Below are 22,745 nucleotides of genomic sequence, written 5' to 3'. Positions count from 1 at the left end.
CAGACGGAGAGCCAATCACAGCCCTCACTGGGATAAGTATGCTCAATCAATTCTCTCAAAGGGGGGAAATAATATGAGCAGGTATTTGTCATTGACTGCCTGTTACCCACTGAAGTGGGCATAGCAGCGTGTGGAGGAAATGTAATGCAGTGAAACTGTTATGTGGCTGATTGTTGTACCCACTGAAGTGGGTAACAGAAACAAAAGGTGTTTTTCATAGAAGAAGAGAAGGTGATTTCCATTGTCCTCCCTCTTTGGAACGATTTAGGGTAATTATGTTCTTGTAAAGAAGCCAAAGATGTGCAGATACTTTCTTTATTTGCCAATATGATTTGTCCAATATTGCTTTTGCCACCTTGGATTATCATGTCCTCTTCTCAATGTTTTGGATCAGTGGCTTGTGGATGGTGTTGACATACTAGCTTATACTGGCTCTCGCTTTGGTTGCATTGATTGAGTCAACATTGTATTGACTTACACATTTGTGCGTGCACATGATGTATAAGGACAAGGTATGAATGGCTCGGATTGAACCTTTGTTGTTTGCACACCACTAGACTGTGTAAGCCTGCTGAGCTAATGTCTAGGTATTAGTTCAGAGAGATAGCACAAATCTTCAGGTCTCAGGCTAGGATGATCCTTATGCGAGCGTGGTTCTCCAAACTGCTACAAAAAGGTTTAATTTCAAACTCCACATCCTCAGAACATTCCCTCAGCCTCTCCTTTCATCATCCTTTGATCTACATGCAGGCAGTGGTGTACTTAAATAAAAAATACCTTAAGTAGTACTTAAGTCGTTTTTGTGGGTATATTTTTAACAACTTTTACTTTACTACATTTCAAATCAAATCAAATTTATTTATATAGCCCTTCGTACATCAGCTGATATCTCAAAGTGCTGTACAGAAACCCAGCCTAAAACCCCAAACAGCAAGCAATGCAGGTGTAGAAGCACGGTGGTTAGGAAAAACTCCCTAGAAAGGCCAAAACCTAGGAAGAAACCTAGAAAGGAACCAGGCTATGTGGGGTGGCCAGTCCTCTTCTGGCTGTGCCGGGTAGAGATTATAACAGAACATGGCCAAGATGTTCAAATGTTCATAAATGACCAGCATGGTCGAATAATAATAAGGCAGAACAGTTAAGACTGGAGCAGCAGCACGGCCAGGTGGACTGGGGACTTCAAGGAGTCATCATGTCAGGTAGTCCTGGGGCATGGTCCTAGGGCTCAGGTCCTCCGAGAGAGAGAAAGAAAGAGAATTAGAGAGAGCATATGTGGGGTGGCCAGTCCTCTTCCGGCTGTGCCGGGTGGAGATTATAACAGAACATGGCCAAGATGTTCAAATGTTCATAAATGACCAGCATGGTCGAATAATAATAAGGCAGAACAGTTGAAACTGGAGCAGCAGCACGGCCAGGTGGACTGGGGACAGCAAGGAGTCATCATGTCAGGTAGTCCTGGGGCATGGTCCTAGGGCTCAGGTCCTCCGAGAGAGAGAAGGAGAGAATTAGAGAACGCACACTTAGATTCACACAGGACACCGAATTGGACAGGAGAAGTACTCCAGATATAACAAACTGACCCCAGCCCCCCGACACATAAACTACTGCAGCATAAATACTGGAGGCTGAGACAGGAGGGGTCAGGAGACACTGTGGCCTCATCCGAGGACACCCCCGGACAGGGCCAAACAGGAAGGATATAACCCCACCCACTTTGCCAAAGAACAGCCCCCACACCACTAGTGGGATATCTTCAACCACCAACTTACCATCCTGAGACAAAGCTGAGTATAGCCCGCAAAGATCTCCGCCATGGCACAACCCAAGGGGGGCGCCAACCCAAACAGGATGACCACATCAGTGAATCAACCCACTCAACCCATTTCTAAGGAAAATAATGTACTTTTTACTCCATGCATTTTCCCTGACACTCAACCGTCCTCGTTACATTTTGAATGCTTAGCAGGACAGGAAAATGGCCCAATTCACACACTTATCAAGACAACATCCCTGGTCAGCCATACTGCATCTGATCTGGTGGACTCACTAAACTCACATGCTTTGTTTGTAAATGATGTGTCAGTGTTGGAGTGCGTCCCTGGCTTTCTGTAAATAAAAAAAACAATAATATGGCTCCATCTGATTTGCTTAATATAACGAATTTGAAAGTATTTGTATTTTTACTTTGATACTTAAGTATATTTTAGCACTTACATTTACTTTTGATACTTTTAGACTTTTACTCAAGTATTATTTTAGTGGAAGACTCACTTTCACTTGAGTCATTTTCTATTCTTTACTTTTACTCAAGTATGACAATTGGGTACTTTTTCTACCACTGCGTGCAGGGTAGCAGAAACACACACACATACTGTATCTCTGTATACCTGTTTAGCCGGCATAGGTATTTAAACTCTGGATGGCTGCCCAGAGCATAGCAGCGTGTGGAGGAAACGTAATGCAGTGAAACTGTTATGTGGCTGATTGTTGTAAATTGTTTTCTGATGGCATCAATCAGAAAACTTTGAGATATCAGCTGAAGTAAGAAGGGCTTTATGAATAAATTTGATTTGAATTCAAAGTAACCGAGGTGAGTTAGTTAAATTCACTCCTCAGGTTGAAGTACCCCGACCTGAGCAAATCAAATTACTAACTTCTCAGTGGTGCAGCTGGCTAATGTGTTTCAAGAGTGCCAGTCATGTGTGTTTGGAAGAGAAAAGCCACAAGATCAAGGCCCAGTGTTGCCTTGTGAGTAAGAAAGCAAATATGTTAAGGGTCAATGTGATGCTGGTTACACTTGCTTTCACAAAATGGTCATTAACAGAACACTAGCCTGCCTGAAGCGTGTGTGTGCATGCATATGCGTATGTGCTTGTCTTCCAATGTAACACAAAACAAGACATATTCACACTGGACAGTGCAGTGTACATGTATACAGAAAAGCAGTCATTGACATCATGGTGTATATGACTTGCCCCGTTGAAAGGCTACAGGGCAATGCACAGTGGACACAAGACATGAGTCATCCACAGAGCAATCTCCTATGACCTCATAGACTCTCCAACAATTACTGCATAATTGATATAGACCTGGGCCAACGATGAAAGACAAAAGAGTGTGTGTGTGTGTGTGTGTGTGTGTGTGTGTGTGTGTGTGTGTGTGTGTGTGTGTGTGTGTGTGTGTGTGTGTGTGTGTGTGTGTGTGTGTGTGTGTGTGTGTGTGTGTGTGTGTGTGTGTGTGTGTGTGTGTGTGTGTGTGTGTGTGTGTGTGTGTGTGTGTGTGTGTGTGTGTGTGTGTGTGTGTGTGTGTGTGTGTGTGTGTGTGTGTGTGTGTGTGTGTGTGTGTGTGTGTGTGTGTGTGTGTGTGTGTGTGTGTGTGTGTGTGTGTGTGTGTGTGTGTGGTCTTTCAGTCTCATCCCTGGGCAATAAAACTGAGATCTACATGATTTTGAGGATATTAACCCTGTGTTATCTCCCTGAAGAGTTCAGACTGATATTCACACCTACTGAGAGGACACTGTGATAATAACATAAGTCGCTCTCGCACATACATACACACACTAACACAGGTAATCAGTCATTTCCCAGAAAAGTAAGGCTCTTTAGTATAAAGCCAGGTGCAGGACATTAAGAAATTGTTTCTATGCTGTAGCCTTCCCAACTGTAGGCATACTGGTAACTGCCAAAATAAAGGAAACACTTGGGTAAACAAGGGATACAAAGTACACTATGTACAAAAGTATGTGGACATCTGCTCGTCGAACATCTCATTCCAAAATCATGGGCATTAATATGGAGTTGGCTCCCTTTGCTGCAACAGCCTCCACTCTTCTAAGAAGGCTTTCCACTAGATTTTGGAACATTGCTGAAGGGATTTGCTTCCATTCAGCAACAACAGCATCAGGGAGGTCGGGCACTGATTTTGGCCGATTAGGCCTGGCTCACAGCCGGTGTTCCAATTCATCCCAAAGGTGTTTGATGGGGTTGAGGTCAGGGCTCTGTGCAGACCAGTCAAGTTCTTCCACACCGATCTCAGCAAACCATTTCTCTATGGACTTCACTTTGTGCACTGTCATGATGAAAAAGGAAAGGGCCTTCCCCAAACTGTTGCCACAAAGTTTGAAACACAGAATCGTCCAGAAAGTCATTTTATGCCGTAGCCCGAACCTTGAAAAACAGCCCCAGACCATTATTCCTCCTCCACCAAACTTTACAGTTAGCACTATATTTTAGGTTAGGTAGCGTTCTTCTGGCATCCTCCAAACCCAGATTAATCCGTAGGACTTCTAGATTGTGAAGCATTATTCATCACTCCAGAGAACGCTTTTCCACTGCTCCAGAATCCAATGACGGCAAGCTTTACACCACTCCAGCCGACACTTGGCATTGCAAGTGCTTATTTGCAGCTGCTTGTGTCGTCTACCATTTCGTGGCTGAGCAGTTGTTGCTCCTAGACATTTCCACTTAACAATAACAACACTTACAATTGACCGGGGCAGCTCTAGCAGAGCAGAAATTTGACGAACTGACTTGGAAAGGTGGCATCCTATAACAGTGCCATGTTGAAAGTCACTGAGCTCTTTAGTAAGACGATTCTACTGACAATGTTTGTCTATGGAGATTGCATGGCGGTGTGCTCGATTTTATACACCTTTCAACAACGGATGTGGCTGAAATAGCTGAATCCAATCATTTGAAGGGGTGTTTACATACTTATGCATATATAGTGTATATGTTATGGCAGGAGTTCCCGCCCTCTGCCCCTCCACCGTCCCCCTGCACGCTCGTGTGCCACGTCATTTTCTATGGGCACAAGCACTGTTCATGACACAAACTGTTTACACTCCTCTTTTTGGCAGAGACAACATTTTGCAGGTTTATTTCCTGAAATTCTACACATTTTGTCATGGGGTGCAGATAAAATTGAGCAGTTTTAAAGCTCTGTTTCTTGTAATTCTATACATTTTGCTATGTCTAATAGGTATTCATGTGATATTCAAGAGACTCAAACGTTACAACAAAATCTATGGCCAAAAAAACCTAGCTAAAAAGCTGACATGGTCTAGTTGATCTTGACATTTCTGACAAGTTATAAATAGCTTTCTAAGGTACTGTATGCAATGAATGACATGAGAAGAGGAAAACTGATGATGCACTACCCAATTTGGAAATTGCACTTTGTGCATTCTACTATTACAACTTTCAAGAGTAAGTTGAAAGCCAGACTCTGAGTCCCTTTGATCTATTTATACAGTATACATTTCCTTCATATTTTTGTTGTTCTTTTTTGTTGTTGTTTACTGCCCCTTCGGCCCCCCACAGTCCTAAACCTGGGCCCAGGGGCTTCAGCCCCAGTAAACCCCTGTATTAAGCTGGCCCTGGCCAGGTGGCAATGACATTTTCCTCTAGGCCTGAACACACCTGTTGTTCTGTAGACACTGAGGCAGGCTAGCCCACCTGGCTATCTGTAGCCCCTTTCTGTCAGGGCTACACACAACAAACACCCATTGTGTTCTGTCAGCATGGGGTTGACTTAGGGATAGGTGCAGTTCAATAAACAGATCTTCTCATTACCATGACAATCTGGAATGTATTTGAGGATGTTTTGTCTCATTAGTTAGTTAACTGAAACCTCACATTCTGGAAGTGCGAATTGAATGTCTGACTGAAATAGGGACAACAATTTGTGGTGATTCAATTTGTTGATAAAATATGGGACATGGTTGTTTGGTTGCGTGACAAAACACCAAATTTCAGGCAGAGTTAGAGCATTACCATATAGATGAGAGAGAGAGAGAGAGAGAGAGAGAGAGAGAGAGAGAGAGAGAGAGAGAGAGAGAGAGAGAGAGAGAGAGAGACTGTACTGGTACCCCTTGTATAATGCCAAGTTATCATTACTCACTGTGTATCTATTATTAATTATTTTATTACTTGTTTTACTTTTCTATTATTTCTCCATTTTCTTTCTCTGTGCTTTGTTGGAAAGGCTTGTAAGTAAGCCTGTAAGTAAGCATTTCACTATCAGTCCAGACCTGTTTTTTTACGACACGTGACAAATAACATTTGATTGGATTTGATTGGATTTGTCTGTGCATGATCAATCAGTGTGATTAAGAGAAGCAGAGGAGACAGAGATGCCTGCTTTTCTGTGTCCAGACTATAACTCATAATCACAAATGACACATCAAAATATTCATGCTACCCTGTTCTGCATCCTACATACTGTAGTTTATTTGACTGATATTATTTTCAACTGACGGACTGACTGACTAACTAACTTCTTTACATTTTCAAAACATGAAAGAATGAGAAAGAACGAAACCCCTGATTAGACTGTTGTCCTGACGTTACACACTTGGAACTCAAATGTTCTGACAAAACTAACAAGCAAGCCTTTCTTCGCTTAATCAACTGACCTGTAGACAGCTAGCTAGTCTGGGGGTGGGGAGGGGGCACATGTGCACATTATTTTGTCATCTTCTCAGTCATTGGTGGATGTGTTATCAACAGCTGTGAGGCTACGTGCAGCACAGCACAGGGCAAGAGATGGATATCAGACCAGATGCCGCTGAGTGACCGGCTTCTCCTCATTCATCTGAGGCATGGTGGGGTGGGGCTGGGGAAGGTGGGTTGGATGCTGGCGAAGGTGGGATGGAGGTTGAGGCTGGGGCCGGCGGTGTGGAGGGCTATGGATGTGGGCTGGGGCTGGAGTCTGTAACAAATGCATTGTATGGACAAACATCTGACCAGAATCTATCCAGGCTGAATCTTTTAGAAGTCTGTAGCCACTCTCTATCACTGAGGTGTGTGATAATAGGTTTTATTAGGCTTCAGTCACTCCTCCAGTCCCTCTTAGTGCATGGACGTTCTATTCAAGTTGGATTACTCCTGGGCTACATCTCCCAATGACAGATGGATAATCACTTTTAAGAGTAGAACACACCAGATTTTTCAGACACTCTAAATTAAGCCACCAAGTTTGGTCCCTATTTTTAACCACATTCGTCATAGCTTTTCATTAACTACATTTCAGAGTTCATTTTCTTTTCTTTGCTTTCAACAGAAACATCAGAACAGTCCTCGTTGATAGTTAAACATTTACATAAAATGTTGAATATAAATTAAACTATTATATACTATTAACATAAATTAACTTACTGACGTGAATCATAAATAACCATTAAGGCCTTTCTTCAATGGATGGAAAATGAATATCTTCTGTAAGAGAGCCACTGGGGTGCATGTGTTGCATGAAATCTCCTCCAGGAATAGTTTGACATGGTGTCTCTGTCCTGTAGGGGAGAGTGAGGTAAGTTGACCAATTTTTGACATTCAGCATCACTCCATCGAGGGAAATATAGCATTATTTTTAACAAAGATATCTACAAATATTTTAGGTTGTTGTGTATCTGTGGAATAATTCAGAATTCATGTTAACAGTTTTTAAAACATAGCTTGCCCAAAAAAATGGTCTCTTGGCACAACTTGGTGTGAGTTGTAAGTTGATCTGCTGAACATGGTACGTTAAGCCACTTACAAATGTCTGTTCTGAATGAAATATTACCACTACTTTTTAAAACCATGTCTATCTTAATTTCCAAAACACAATTTAACAATCAGAATTGCCTTTTTGTCTTCAAATAATTTTAAGCATCTTTTAAAACAGCCTTAACACCTAACACCTTGTACTTTTTTGTTTTAACACTTTTAACGGACCAGGTCCTGTTACCTCAAATCCCAGCAATAACGCCTTGTATTACACCTGGGAAGAAAACACTTCAATTTGTTCAACTTGCCATTGGCTGAACTTACCAGAGCAAACATTTAGACTATATTAGCCAGCACAGCTACAAGTACGCACTTTCAAATCAAATCAAATAACATTTTATTTGTCACATGCACCGAATACACCAGGTGTAGACCTTAGAGTGAAATGCTTACTTTACAAGCCCTTAACCAACAATGCAGGTCTAAGAAAATACCTTTAAAAAAGTAAGAGATAAGAATAACAAATAATTCAAGAGCAGCAGTAAATAACAATAGCGGGGCTATGTACAAGGGGTACCGGTACAAAGTCAATGTGTGGGGGGGGGCACCGGTGTCGAGGTAATATGTACATGTAGTTAGAGTTCAAATCAAATCAAATTTTAATGGTCACATATACATGGCTAGCAGATGTTATTGCGAGTGTTGCGAAACGGTTTTGCTTCTAGATCTGACAGTGCAGCAGTATCAAGCAGGTAATATCTAACAATTCCACAACAAAACCTAATATCTAACACATTCCACAACAAAACCTAATACACACAATCTAGTAAAGGGATGGGATAAGTATATATAAGTATAAAATACATGGTTGAGCAGTGACAGAACAGCTGAGATGCAATAGATAGTAAAGAATAGATAGTGAAGGATACAGTATACAGTATATATACATGAGATGAGTCATGTGAGATATGTAAACATTCTTAAAGTGACTAGTGTTCCATTTATTAAAGTGGCCAAGTCTGTAGGTAGGCAGTTGCCTCTCTGTGCTGGTGGTGGCTGTTCAACAAACTGATGGCCTTGAGAAAGAAGCTGTTTTTGATTGATCTTGTCTCAAGAGAACCACAATGGAAATAAGTCCCAGACTTTATTTTGTGTTATTCTCAATGATTTTATTCATGTGCATGTATGGCTTTTAAGTTTTATGTGTGCTCAAATTAATAAACTAAACTTCTCAATCACTCTGTTCCAGCTTTACTGACCTGTACTGACCTCAACTTCTGGATCGAAGTGGGGGAAACAGGTAGTGGCACAGGTGGTTATTGTCCTTGATTATCTTTTTTGACTTCCCGTGACATCATGTGTTGTAGGTGTCCTGGAGGGCAGGTACTTTGCCCCTGATGATGTGTTGTGCAGACCACATCACTCTCTTGAGAGCCCTGCAGTTGTGGGCTAGGAAGTTGCCATTCCAGGCAGATACAGCCCGACAGGATGCTCTCAATTGTTCACCTTTCGTTGTACCTTTTTTAACTTGGCAAATCAGTTAAGAACAATTTCTTATTTACAATGACATCCTAGGGAGAGTGGGTTAACTGCCTTGTTCAGGGTTAGAATGACAGATTTTTACTTTGTCAGCTCATGGATTCGATCTAGCAACCTTTCAGTTACTGGCCCAAAGCTCTAACTATTAGGCTACCTGCCGCAACTGTAAAAGTTAGTGAGGGTTTTCAGTGACAAGCCACAGTGACAAGCCACCTTCTTCACCACACTGTCTATATGCATGGACAATTTCAGTTTGTCTGTGGAATGTACACCGAAGAACTTAAAACTTGCCACCTTCTCCACTGCTGTCAACGTCAATGTGGGTAGGGGGGTGCTCCCTTTGCTGTTTAGTGAAGTCCAAGATCATTTATTTTGTTTTGCTGACATTGAGTGAGAGGTTATTTTCCTGACATCACACTCCGAGGGCACTCAACTCCTCCCTTTAGGCTGTCTCATCATTGTTGGTAATCAAACCTTCCACTGTAGTGTCGTCTGCAAACTTGATGATTGAGTTGGAGGCGTGCATGGCCATGCAGGCGTGGGGGAACAAGGAGTACAGCAAAGGGCTGAGAACTTACCCTTGTGGGGGCTCAGTGTTGAGGATCCAGAGTGGAGATGTTGTTTCCTACCTTCACCACCTGGGGGCAGCCTGTCAGGAAGTCCTGGACTCAGTTGCACAGGGCGGGGTCGAGACCATCAATCAATCAATCAATCAATCAATCAAATGTATTTATATAGCCCTTCTTACATCAGTTGATGTCACAAAGTGCTGTACAGAAACCCAGCCTAAAACCCCAAACGGCAAGCAATGCAGGTGTAGAAGCACGGTGGCTAGGAAAAACTCCCTAGAAAGGTCAGAACCTAGGAAGAAACATAGTGAGGAACCAGACTATGAGGGGTGTCCAGTCCTCTTCTGGTTGTGCCGGGTGGAGATTAAAACAGAACATGGCCAAGATGTTCAAATGTTCATAGATGACCAACAGGGTCAAATAATAATAATCACAGTGGTCGAGGGTGCAACAGGTCAGCACCTCAGGAGTAAATGTCCATTGGCTTTTCATAGCCAATCATTGAGAGTATCTCTACCGCTCGTGATGTCTCTAGAGAGTTGAAAACAGCATGTCTGGGACAGGTAGCACGTCCGGTGAACAGGTCAGCGTTCCATAGCCGCAGGCAAAACAGTTGAAACTGGAGCAGCAGCACAGCTTGGTGGACTGGGGACAGCAAGGAGTCATTGTGCCAGGTAGTCCTGAGGCATGGTCCTAGGGCTCATGTCCTCCGAGAAAGAAAGAAAGAAAGAAAGAAAGAAAGAAAGAAAGAAAGAAAGAAAGAAAGAAAGAAAGAAAGAAAGAAAGAAAGAAAGAAAGAAAGAAAGAAAGAAAGAAAGAGAATTAGAGAGAGCATACTTAAATTCACACAGAACACCGGAAAGGACAGGAGAAACACTCCAGATATAACAGACTGACCCTAGCGCCCCGACACAAACTACTGCAGCATAAATACTGGACACACTATGGCCCCATCCGACGACTCCCTCGGACAGGGCCAAACAGGCAGGATATAACCCCACCCACTTAACCAAAGCACAGCCCCCACACCACTAGAGGGATATCTTCAAACACCATCTTCCCAACCTGAGACAAGGCCGAGTATAGCCCACAAAGATCTCCGCCATGGCACAACTCAAGGGGTGCCGCCAACATGGACAGGAAGATCACGTCATTGACTCAACCCACTCAAGTGACGCACCCCTCCTAGAGACGGCATGGAAGATCACCAGTAAGCCAGTGACTCAGCCCCTGTAATAGGGTTAGAGGCAGAGAATCCCAGTGGAGAGAGGGGAACCGGCCAGGCAGAGACAGCATGAGTGGTTCGTTGCTCCATAAAAATAGAGCTCTATAGGAGAAAGCCCTGCCTCCAGCTGTTTGCTTAGAAATTCTAAGGATAGTAAGGAGGCATGCATCTTGTGACCATAGCATACATGTAGGTAGGCCCATATAATGCTTTGTAGGTCAGCAGTAAAACCTTGAATTCAGCCCTTGCCTTAACAGGAAGCCAGTGTACAGAGACTTGCACTGGAGTATTATGATCAATTTTTGGGGTTCTTGTCAAGATTCTAGCAGCCGTGTTTAGCACTAACTGAAGTTTATTTAATGCTTTATCAGGGTAGCCGGAAAGTAGAGCATTTCAGTAGTCTCACCTAGAAATGACAAAAGCATGGATACATTTATCTGCATCATTTTTGGACAGAAAGTTTCTGCTTTTTTGCAAATTGGAGTGGGTCTATGGTGACAGGTAGGGTGGAGGTGATATGATCCTTGACTAGCAATTCATGATGACATAAGTGAGTGCTACGGGGCGATAGTAATTTAGTTCAGTTACCTTAGATTTCTTGGGAACAGGAACAATGGTGGCCATCTTAAAGCATGTGGGGACAGCAGAATGGGATAGGGATTGACTGAATATGTGCATGCTCTGAGGACGTGGCTAGGGATGCAGTCTGGGCCGGCAGCCTTGCGAGAGTTAACACGTTTAAATGTCTTACTCCAATCGGCCACGTAGAAGGAGAGCCCACAGTCTTTGGTAGCAGGCCGTGTCGGTGGCACCGTATTGTCCTCAAATCGCGCAGTTGTTTAATTTGTCTGGGAGCAAAGCGTTGATGTCCGCGATGGGGCTGGTTTTCTATTGTCTGTAGACCCTGACACATATGTCTTGTGTTTGAGCCGTTGAATTGCGACTCCACATTGTCTCTATACTGAGACTTTGCTTGTTTGATTTCCTTACGGAGGGAATAACTACACTGTATATATTCGGCCATGTTTCCAGTCGGCTTGCCATGATTAAATGCAATTAACTGTAATTTGCTGTCATCTAGTGGACATTTTGCTCAATTGCCCTCAGCTATGTTTAGACTGTTGTTGTTCATGTTTGCTGTATTCTAGTGTACTATGGAATATATTGCTTTCTTATTCTTGACACCTCTCCAAGTCATATTTAAGGTTAGAACTACCTTTCATTTTGAAGCGTGGAATCCAATTAGTCAGACCAGAGATGGATAGACCTAAGCACGGGCGCTTCCTGTTTTAGTTTCTGCCTATAGGAGCAACAAGATGGAGTCATTGTCAGATTTGCCAAAAGGAGGGCGGGGGAGGGCCTTGTATGCATTGCGGAAGTTACAGTAGCACTGGTCGAGTGTGTCAAAAAAGTTATATTACAGTTCATAGAAACATGTCAAACGATGTATAGAATCAATCTATAGGATGTTTTTAACATAAATCTTCAATAATGTTTCAACCGGACAATTCCTTTGTCTTTAGAAATGAAAAGGAATGCAGCTACCTCTCACGGTCGCACGCCTGACTGAGCTCATGGCATTCTGCCAGACCTCTGACTCAAACAGCTCTTATTTTCTCCCCCTTCACAGTGGAAGCCTGAAACAAGATTCTAAAGACTGTTGACATCCATTGGAAGCCTTAGGAAGTACAATATGACCCCATAGACACTGTATATTGGATAGGCAAAGACTTGAAAAACTACAAACCTCAGATTTCCCACTTCCTGGTTGGATTTTTTTCTCAGGTTTTTGCCTGCCATATGAGTTCTGTTATACTCACAGACATCATTCATCCAAACATACTAATAATATGCATATTCTAGCATATTTGCATATGCTTTTGGGCCTGAGTAGCAGGCAGTTTACTCTTATTCATCCAAGCTACTCAATACTGCCCCCGTTCCCAAAGAAGTTAATAGTTTGCAAGCCCTGCCACATCCGGCGAACATCGGAGTTGGTGTAGTACAATTCGATCTTAGTCCTGTATTGATGCTTTGCCTGTTTGATGGTTCGTCAGAGGGCATAGCGGGATTTCTTATAAGCTTCCGGGTTAGAGTCCCACTCCTTGGAAAGCGGCAGCTCTACTCTTTAGCTCAGTACGAATGTTGCCTCTAAATCCATGGCTTCTGGTTGGGGTATGTATGTACAGTCACAGTGTGGACGATGTCCTCGATGCACTTATTGATAAAGTCAGTGACTGATGTGGTGTACTCCTCAATGCCGGAATAATCAGAATAATCCTGGAACATATTCCAGTCTGCGCTCGCAAAACTGTCCTGTAGTTTAGCATCTGCTTCATCTGACCACTTTTTTATAGAATGAGTCACTGGTGCTTCCTGCTTACATTTTTGCTTGTTAGCAAGAATCAGGAGAATAGAATTATTGTCAGATTTGCCAAATGGAGGGTGTGGGAGAGCTTGGTACGCGTCTCTGTGTGTGGAGGGCAGGGATGGGTGCGAGGTAATGCAATGGGTATGTCTGTAAGAACACAAGGAGTGGGTAACCTTTCAACTTTTTTTAGAACAGCTTGGTTAGTGTTTTGTAGCCTTCAAATATCACCGCTGAAAGATGTTGATGTCTAGGTAAACAGAAACATGACGTTAAAATAAAACAGAGGCACATGGTAAGTAAAGGGCAAACATATCCAAACTAAAATATTCCAAATGGTACAGTGTTACACAACTAGCAAATAAGGAAAGTGCACTTATATGCACAACAATCAAACAATATAAATCTACATAGCAATATGAACAAAATACCTTGGCCGCCACTCCACACTCATGCAATACACATTCAATAACCTGTCTGTAGTGGTCCATTCTGGTTTGGTTGAAAGAGGACTAATAACTGCAGGTGGGGGCATTTAAAGGGTTATCTGTGATCTGGCTGATTTCGTTGAATGAGGCATGTGGTGACTAAAAGGGTGGCAGGCTCCCCTCCAGGGTAGAAGGGAAGTAGGAGGAGTTTTGTACAATTTGATTGTACATATGAGTTAGCTATGTTGTTTCTAGCAGCCACTCCCCACCAGACCTTTCAATTATGTGTACTTTGATCCACATTTGTTATCCATACAACCTGCTAAACAGGTTCCATAAACCACTCCTTATCTGAATTAAGGTTTCAGAGAGTAAACTAAACTTAACTCAGACTCACTCCCAGTCTACATGTCAACACAACATTTCCTCTACACTTGATGCATTTAACAACCACGATGTATGTGTTTGTGAGAGTCTCAGCTTTCGATGGTGGGTTCATATTCGTTTCTATCCCAAACCGTTCGAACTCTGCAGATGTTTTTGTGAGAAGACACATTTTCGGGATGTCTCCTGGTCTGACAAACACTGCTGTAGCTTTGTAACCTCCCACCACAGATGCAGCAGCCCATGCAACAAAAAAACATATCTCTAGCTTAACCGGACAAATTTTGATGGGGAATTTTGTAGTATGCTAATAAGATTGACATGCGGGCGAATCAATCGATTCTAGGGGGGTTAAGACTGTAGTGAAATTAAATGTATTCTTTTCTTTATGATATTTTATGCAGAATATAGATGATTATTGCTGTTAAGGCTGTTATTGTTTAAAAAAATCAACATTAAACTGAATGGTAATGTCAGAGGTCCATAATGGTCCCCAAGTGTGTCCCATTTCTCTGCTTGTCTTCTTTCACCTGCACTGACCTGAGAGAACTGGACAAGCCAAAGATATACTGAACAAAATTCTGAAGAGCTCTAGTGACACCCTGTGGTTAGGCTAAAACACATAGAATCTGCTGCTTCTATTACTCTCAAGTAATGTGGAATCAGTGGATTTAGTTTTTAAAAGTGCTTTTTATTTCTCTACTCTTTCTTCTACCCATAAAGGATGCAACATACAATGTCAAAGACATATTTATTTAAACCATGTCATGGATGTCATGAAGTCTCTCCAGTTCCATGACTCGCCACATGGAAACAACCACTCCACACAAGGGTGTTAATTAATCACCTTGTTCCTTATCCCCCCGAGGACTCAGACATTTACCTGCAAATGCATTTGCATTCATCAAGCTATGCTTTCAGACAATGGTCTAAGAGTATATAACCCTCTATAGCACCCTACATGCAAAGAGTCAACTAAACGCATTGTGCACTTTAAATCACAAAGTCCACCTTCTTTACACGTAATATCCCTGGCTCCTGCTGGTGGGAGATCAACTCTGCAGCCTGCAGTGGCGGCCTATCCAACACAATGAAGTCCTCAGGGGGACCATTCATTCCCTCAACCCTATTAACCGCCTCTGTGTATGAAATGCACTGGACGGCTCTGACTTTGGCAACTTCATTCTCTTTCACCCTCGACGGGCTCTCCAAAGATGTAGTAACATGATTTCCAACAATTCACAGTTTGTTCCTCACATTCACCACGACCTTCTTTTCCACCCCTTCCACATCTATGAATCTTCCACCTGCAGACACTTTATATCCATCAATGAGACATTGCGGCATACATTATCATGCCAAAGATATCAAGTCACATTGTTTCCATCCATGTCAGAGACGTCATGAAGAAAGTCTCTCCAGTTCCATGACTCACCAAATGAAAAAAAGCCACATGAAACAACCACACCACCTGAGGGTGTTAATGAATCACTTTGTTGCTTATCCCGCGAGAACTCAAACCTTTACCTGCAAATGCATTTGCATTCATCAAGCTATGCTTTGTGTATAACCCTTTAAAGTACTCCTTTATAGCACCCTACATGCATTTATTTGACTGAACGCATTGTGAACGTAATCATGAACTGTATCTTGAGAAAACCTTTTAAGTGAAACCTACAGTTTTGATTTGCAGCCATTCTAAGTCCATTCTACAAACCACTCCTTATAATACCTTTCTATTACATGGCATATTTTGATCTACAATATGCATACATACAACCTTCTAAACATGTTCCATAATCCACTCCTTATCTGAATGAATGTTTCAGAGAAAACTAAACTTAAGTCAGACTCCCTCACCTCCATTTTACAACTCAACACAACATTGCCTCTACACTTGATGCATTTAATCGGATGGTCTGTACTCTTTGCTTTTTTTTAATTATAGGAACTCATTGCAAGTCTGTAGATCTGTCTGACAAGAAAATAGCAGCTGCTAATATTTCTGTTGCTAAGGACCAATTCTGTTGTTCGATCTGTCTGGACATATTGAAGGATCCGGTGGCAATTCCTTGTGGACACAGGTACTGTATGGACTGTATTGAGGACTGCTAGGATCAGGATGATCAGAGGGGAGTCTACAAATGCCCCCAGTGCAGACAGACCTTCTTCCCAAGGCCTGTTTTGAACAGAAACACAATGCCTGCTGAATTGGTGGAGGAATTGAAGAAGACAGGACTCCAAGCTGCTCCACCTGCTCACTATTACACTGGACCTTTGGATTTGGAGTTTGATGTCTGCACTGGGAGAAAATTCAAACTGTCGAGTTCTGTCTTGTGTGTCACACCATGATCATGTTCACCTGTCCTTGTGATTGTCTCCACCCGCTCCAGGTGTCGCTTATTATCCCCGGTGTATATATCCATGTGTTTCCTGTCTTTCTGTGCCAGTTCGTCTTGTTTGCCAAGTCAACCAGTGTTTTTCCTTGCTCCTATTTCTCCCAGTCTCTGTTTGTTTCTAGTCCTCCTGGTTTCGACCCTTGCCTGTCCTAACTCCGAACCCGCCTGCCTGCCACTCTGCCTGTTCTGATTACCAGCCTGCCTATCCTCTTGCACTGTTTTGGACTCGGATCTGGTTTCTGACCCCTGCCTGGCCTGACTTTGAGATTGCCTATCGTCTGGTACTGTTTGGACTCTGACCTGGTTTATGAACTCTCGCCTGTCCCTTACCTGCCTTTGCCTACTCCTTTTGTTTTAATACATATCGGAACTCTACCATCTGCATCCTGTGACCAAGGGTTCAAGGCGATAATGGAGCAAATCAGTGAATTAGATCATAGGCAGCACGTTACGTCTGAGACCTCCCTACCACCCAGTAACCTTCCTACTAGTGGTGGATTGGTTCAACCTTCCCCGGCTCCCCGAGAGCCCCGGTTACCTCCTCCGGAATGTTATGCAGGCAATTATGGTACCTGCGGGGTGTTCCTTTCCCAGTGCTCTCTCATATTCAAACTCCAGCCCTCTCCATTCCTGTCGGACCGTTCAAGGATAGCGTATTTAATCACGCTAATGTCTGGAAGGGCACTCTCCTGGGCAACTGTCACGTTCTGACCATAGAAATCCTTTATTTTCTATGGTAGAATAGGTCAGGGCGTGACTAGGGGGGTTAGTCGAGTTTATATTTTCTATGTGGGTTCTAGGTTGTTTTTTCTATGTTGGGGTTTTGGTATGATTCCCAATTAGAGGCAGCTGGCTATCGTTGTCTCTAATTGGGGATCATACTTAAAGTATAATTTTTTTCCACCTATGGGTTATGGGATATTGTTTATGTTTTGAGTAAGTGTATGTAGCACCTCTTATCACAGTTTGCTGTTTCGTTTGTTTGTATTGCAAAGTTTCACTATTAAATATACTGCTCAAAAAAATAAAGGAAACACTAAAATAACATCCTAGATCTGAATGAATGAAATATTCTTATTAAATACTTTTTTCTTTACATAGTTGAATGTGCTGACAACAAAATCACACAAAATTGATCAATGGAAATCAAATTTATCAACCCATGGAGGTCTGGATTTGGAGTCACACTCAAAATTAAAGTGGAATACCACACTACAGGCTGATCCAACTTTGATGTAATGTCCTTAAAACAAGTCAAAATGAGGCTCAGTAGTGTGTGTGGCCTCCACGTGCCTGTATGACCTCCAAACAACGCCTGGGCATGCTCCTCATGAAGTGGCGGAGGGTCTCCTGAGGGATCTCCTCCCAGACCTGGACTAAAGCATCCGCAAACTCCTGGACAGTCTGTGGTGCAACGTGGCGTTGGTGGATGGAGCGAGACATGATGTCCCAGATGTGCTCAATTGGATTCAGGTCTGAGGAACGGGCGAGCCAGTCCATAGCATCAATGCCTTCCTCTTGCAGGAACTGCTGGAGGAACCCAGGGCCAACCACACCAGGACAACCCCCACCTGTGGACGTCGGGCCCTCATACCACCCTCATGGAGTCTGTTTCTGACCGTTTGAGCAGACACATGCACATTTGTGGCCTGCTGGAGGTCATTTTGCAGGGCTCTGGCAGTGCTCCTCCTGCTCCTCCTTGCACAAAGGCGGAGGTAGCGGTCCTGCTGCTGGGTTGTTGCCCTCCTACGGCCTCCTCCACGTCTCCTGATGTACTGGCCTGTCTCCCGGTAGCGCCTCCATGCTCTGGACACTATGCTGACAGACACAGCAAACCTTCTTGCCACAGCTCGCATTGATGTGCCATCCTGGATGAGCTGCACTACCTGAGACACTTGTGTAGGTTGTAGACTCCGTCTCATGCTACCACTAGAGTGAAAGCACCGCCAGCATTCAAAAGTGACCAATACATCAGCCAGGAAGCATAGGAACTGAGAAGTGGTCTGTGGTCACCACCTGCAGAACCACTCCTTTTTTGGGGGTGTCTTGCGAATTGCCTATAATTTCCACCTGTTATCTATTCCATTTGCACAACAGCATGTGAAATGTATTGTCAATCAGTGTTGCTTCCTAAGTGGACAGTTTGATTTCACAGAAGTGTGATTGACTTGGAGTTACATTGTGTTGTTTAAGTGTTCCCTTAATTTTTTTGAGCAGTGTATTATGTGGAACTCAACATACGCTGCACCTTGGTCCGTCTATACAAACGGACGTGACAGAATATCCCACCAAAACAGGACCAAGCAGCATGCTCAGGAGGAGAAGATATTCTGGACTTGGGAGGAAACTTTGGCTGGAGACGAAAGCCTTCCGTGGAAACTGTCGGAGGGGATAAAGGACAAGCTCGCAGCTTGGGAAATACCACTGGACCTCAATTCCCTTATCACCCTTTTGATTAGGATTGATGGCCGCCTATGACAACGCCGGTGTGAGAGGAGGTCGGGCCTCCTCAAACACTCGTTTGTCTGATGATGGCACTCGTCCTAAGGAATCCGGAAATCCCCAACGTACGTATTTCCGAGGAAAGCCGAAAACACCCAAGGTACCCCGAGAATCATCAACGATGGGTGAGTTGGATACTCCTGAGCCTATGCAACTGGGAAGAGCTAGGTTATCGGTTGGGGAATGCTCATGTAGGCTGAGTTCAAACTGTTGTCTGTACTGTGGAGGGGCAGGATATGTTAGGAAACCTGTTAGGAAACCCTTGTCTCTGGTGGGTACAAGTACTCTGGTGAGCCAGACTGGGACTTTCCTAATTCCCAACACCTGCACTCTTTTTTTGTGCTTTTGCTGTGGGGAGACCAATCTATCTGAATGCTCATTGACTCTGGGGCTGATGAAAGTTTCATGGATGCTACTATTTTTTCTGAACTTAGTATTCCCTCAACCCCTCTCTGTCCCCATGGATGCAAGGGCACTGGACGGCCACTCAATTGGAGGAGTCACCCATAGTACAGTGCCAGTTCATATACACGCTTCAGGAAACCACAGTGAGACCATACAGTATCTTCCCCTGTTGTCTTGGGATTTTCCTGGCTCCAAAAACACAACCCTGTTATTGACTGGACCATGAGCTCCATCCTGGGTTAGAGCCCATTTTGCCATTCCCACTGCCTTAAAGCAGCACAGCCGTCCCCGAGACGTCCTCCTCAGGGCATTAGCAAGGCTTTGGATGTCTCTGCCATTCCCACTAAATACCATGACCTCCTGGAAGTTTTCAGTAAGGCACGTGCTACTTCTCTTCCTCCACACCTTCCTTATGATTGTGCCATTGATCTCTTCCCATGCACCACACCACCCCATGGTAGTCTATATTCTCTATCCGGGCTGGAGACCAAGGCCATGGAGGAATACATAGAGGAGTCTCTGGCTACTGGAGGCGTCCGTCTGCATCTCCTGCAGGAGAAGAAGGATAAGACCCTTCGTCCGTGCATTGACTACCGGGGTCTGAATGACATTACGATTAAAAATTGTTACCCACTACCACTCCGCTCCTTGGCTTTTGAACCTCTCCAGGGGGCCACCATTTTTTTCCAAGCTGGACCTTTAGAATGTCTAACACCTGGTTTGGATATGCGAAGGAGATGAGTGGAAGACAGCATTCAGCACAGCCAGCAGACATTATGAGTACCAGGTCATCCCGTTTGGACTCACCAACTCTGTCTTCCAGGCTCTGGTAAACGATGTGCTCTGGGACATGCTAAACCGTTTTGTGTTCATCTACCTTGACGACATTATGTTTTTTTTCCCAGTCTGCCCAAGAACATGTTCTTCATGTCAGACAGGTCCTTCAGCGCCTCCTGGAGAACCAATTGTTCATGAAAGCCGAGAAGTGTGAGTTCCACCGCTTGACAATCTCCTTTCTGGAGTATGTCATCGCTGAGGGAAATGTCTAAATGGATCGTGGAAAAGTGAAAGCTGTGGTAGATTGGCCTTAACCTACATCCAGGGTGCAGTTACAACATTTCCTAGGTTTCGCTAACTTCTACCGCCGTTTCATTTGGGGCTACAGTACCCTGGCGGCCCCCCTCTCTGCACTCACCTCTTCCAAAGTACCATTCACATAGTCTCTAGCTGTCAACAGAGACTTTGTGGACCTGAACCATCGGTTCACCACAGCACCCATCCTCGTCCATCATGACCCGTCTCCTCAATTTGTGGTAGAGGGTGATGCTTCTGACGTTGGAGTGGGGGCCATCCTGTCCCAGCGATCTGCCCAGAACCAAAAGCTTCATGCCGTGCCTTCCTGTCCCATCGTCTCAATCCCGCAGAGAGGAACTAGGACGTAGGCAACTGGGAACTCCTGGCGATCAAGATTTTGTTGGAAGAGTGGAGGCAATGGCTGGAAGGAGCAGAACAGCCATTCTTGGTCTGGACCGACCATATATTTTTTTTAATATCTCCGTGCAGCCAGGCAGGCCCGGTGGGCTCTCTTGTTTACAAGGTTCAACTTCACCATTTCCTACCGCCCAGGGTCCAAAATGGGGAGCCTGATGTCCTCTCCCGCCTCTGCAGTTCCTCCGCCACACCCTCAGTCTCTGAAGCCATCCTCCCTACCTCATGCCTTGCAGCCTCAGTGGGTTGGGGGATTGAGACCCTGGTTTGCAAGGCACAACGTTCCCAGCCTGAACCCGAAGGGGGTTGTTTGTCCCTAATTCAGTATGCTCCCGGGTCCTGGAATGGGCCCATTCCTCCAGGCTGACCTGTCATCCAGGTTCCCGCTGTACCCTAGACTTCCTCAGACAATGTTTCTGGTGGCCCACAATGGTTCCTAATGTCTCTGCCTTCATCGCCACGTGCACAGTGTGTGCTCAGAACAAGACTCCACGGCAAGCTCCTTCTGGCCTTCTTCAGCCATTACCGTTCATCGTCCCTGGTCCCATATCTCTCTGGACTTTGTCACTGGGCTTCCCCCATCTGATGGCAACACCGTCATTCTTAACGTTTAACTACTTCTAGACTTTCAACCAATTTTAACAGTCCAAGTCTGTATACCTATCTATTGGCAAGAAAATAGCAGCTGCTAATATTTCTGTTGATAGGGACTATTCTGTTTTCCGATCTGTCTGGATCGACTGAAGGATCCAGTGGCAACTGCCTGTGGACACAGATACTGTATGGACTATATTGAGGGCTGGTGGGATCAAGATGATCAGAGGGGAGTCTACAAATGCCCCCAGTGCAGACACACCTTCATCCCAAGGCCTTTTCTGAACAGAAGTACAATGCTGGCTGAAGTAGCAGAGAAACTAAAGAACGTTAGACCAGTAGACGTGAAGTGTGACATCTGCAAAAAAGGAGAAAATCCTGTCTGGTGTGTCTGGCCTTACTGTGAGTCTCATCTCCAGCCTCACTTTGAATCTCCTGCCTTTAAGAAGCACGAGCTGGTCAAAGCCTCCACACAACTACAGCAGCAGATCTGCTCTCATCATGATAAACTGCTGGAGATTTACTTGCCATACCAATCAGCAGTGTATCTGTTATGTGTTTGTTAGTTGAACATAAAGGTCATGATACAATCTCAACTGCAGCAGAAAGGACAGAGAAACAGAATCAGCTGAAATTGAAACAGGAAACATTCCAACATAAAATAAACTGGGGTAGATTGAGAAGTTTAAAAAAAGCTATGATGCCACTGAAACCCTCTGCCAATGTAGCAGTAAAGGACTGTAAGAGGATCTTTGCTGAGCTGATCTGCTCTATTGAAAGAAGGGGCTTTGAGGTAAAGGAGCTGATCAGAGCCCAGGAGAGGGCTGAAGTGATTTGGGCTGAAGAACGCCTGGAGCGAATGTGGCAGGAGGTGGCTGAGCTAAGGAAGAGAGACTGAGCTGGATCTCTCACACACAGAGGACAACATCTATTTCCTCCAGAGGTACAAAGACCACTATGATCATATTGTGTCTGAAAGATTGCTTATACCACCATCCTATGTGGCTGTTGGTAGAGCATGGTGCTTGTAAAGCCAGTGTTTGAGGTTCGATTCCCATGGGGAACCAGTACGAAAATATATTAAGTCGCTCTGGATAAGAGCATCAGCTAAAATGTAAATCAACACAGGCTGTGATTTTGGGAAGGTGAAGGAATCTTACCTAAAGCAACAGCTGGAAAGCTACTGTAAGAAGGGGCTGTGGAAAATGAAAATTCCAGTATATTTGATCATTTTAAACAAGGTACACAAACAAAATGATGCTCTCATCAAGTATAAACACAAAGTACACAACTTATTTCCATTGTGGTCCTCTTTCATGATACTATTTGGCAATTTTGGCATATGTGGCAGGACGAA

Source organism: Oncorhynchus masou, chromosome 24, assembly GCF_036934945.1.
Source record: "Oncorhynchus masou masou isolate Uvic2021 chromosome 24, UVic_Omas_1.1, whole genome shotgun sequence".
In the NCBI taxonomy this organism is placed as follows: domain Eukaryota; kingdom Metazoa; phylum Chordata; class Actinopteri; order Salmoniformes; family Salmonidae; genus Oncorhynchus; species Oncorhynchus masou.
Note: the sequence above shows the minus strand (reverse complement) of the source record.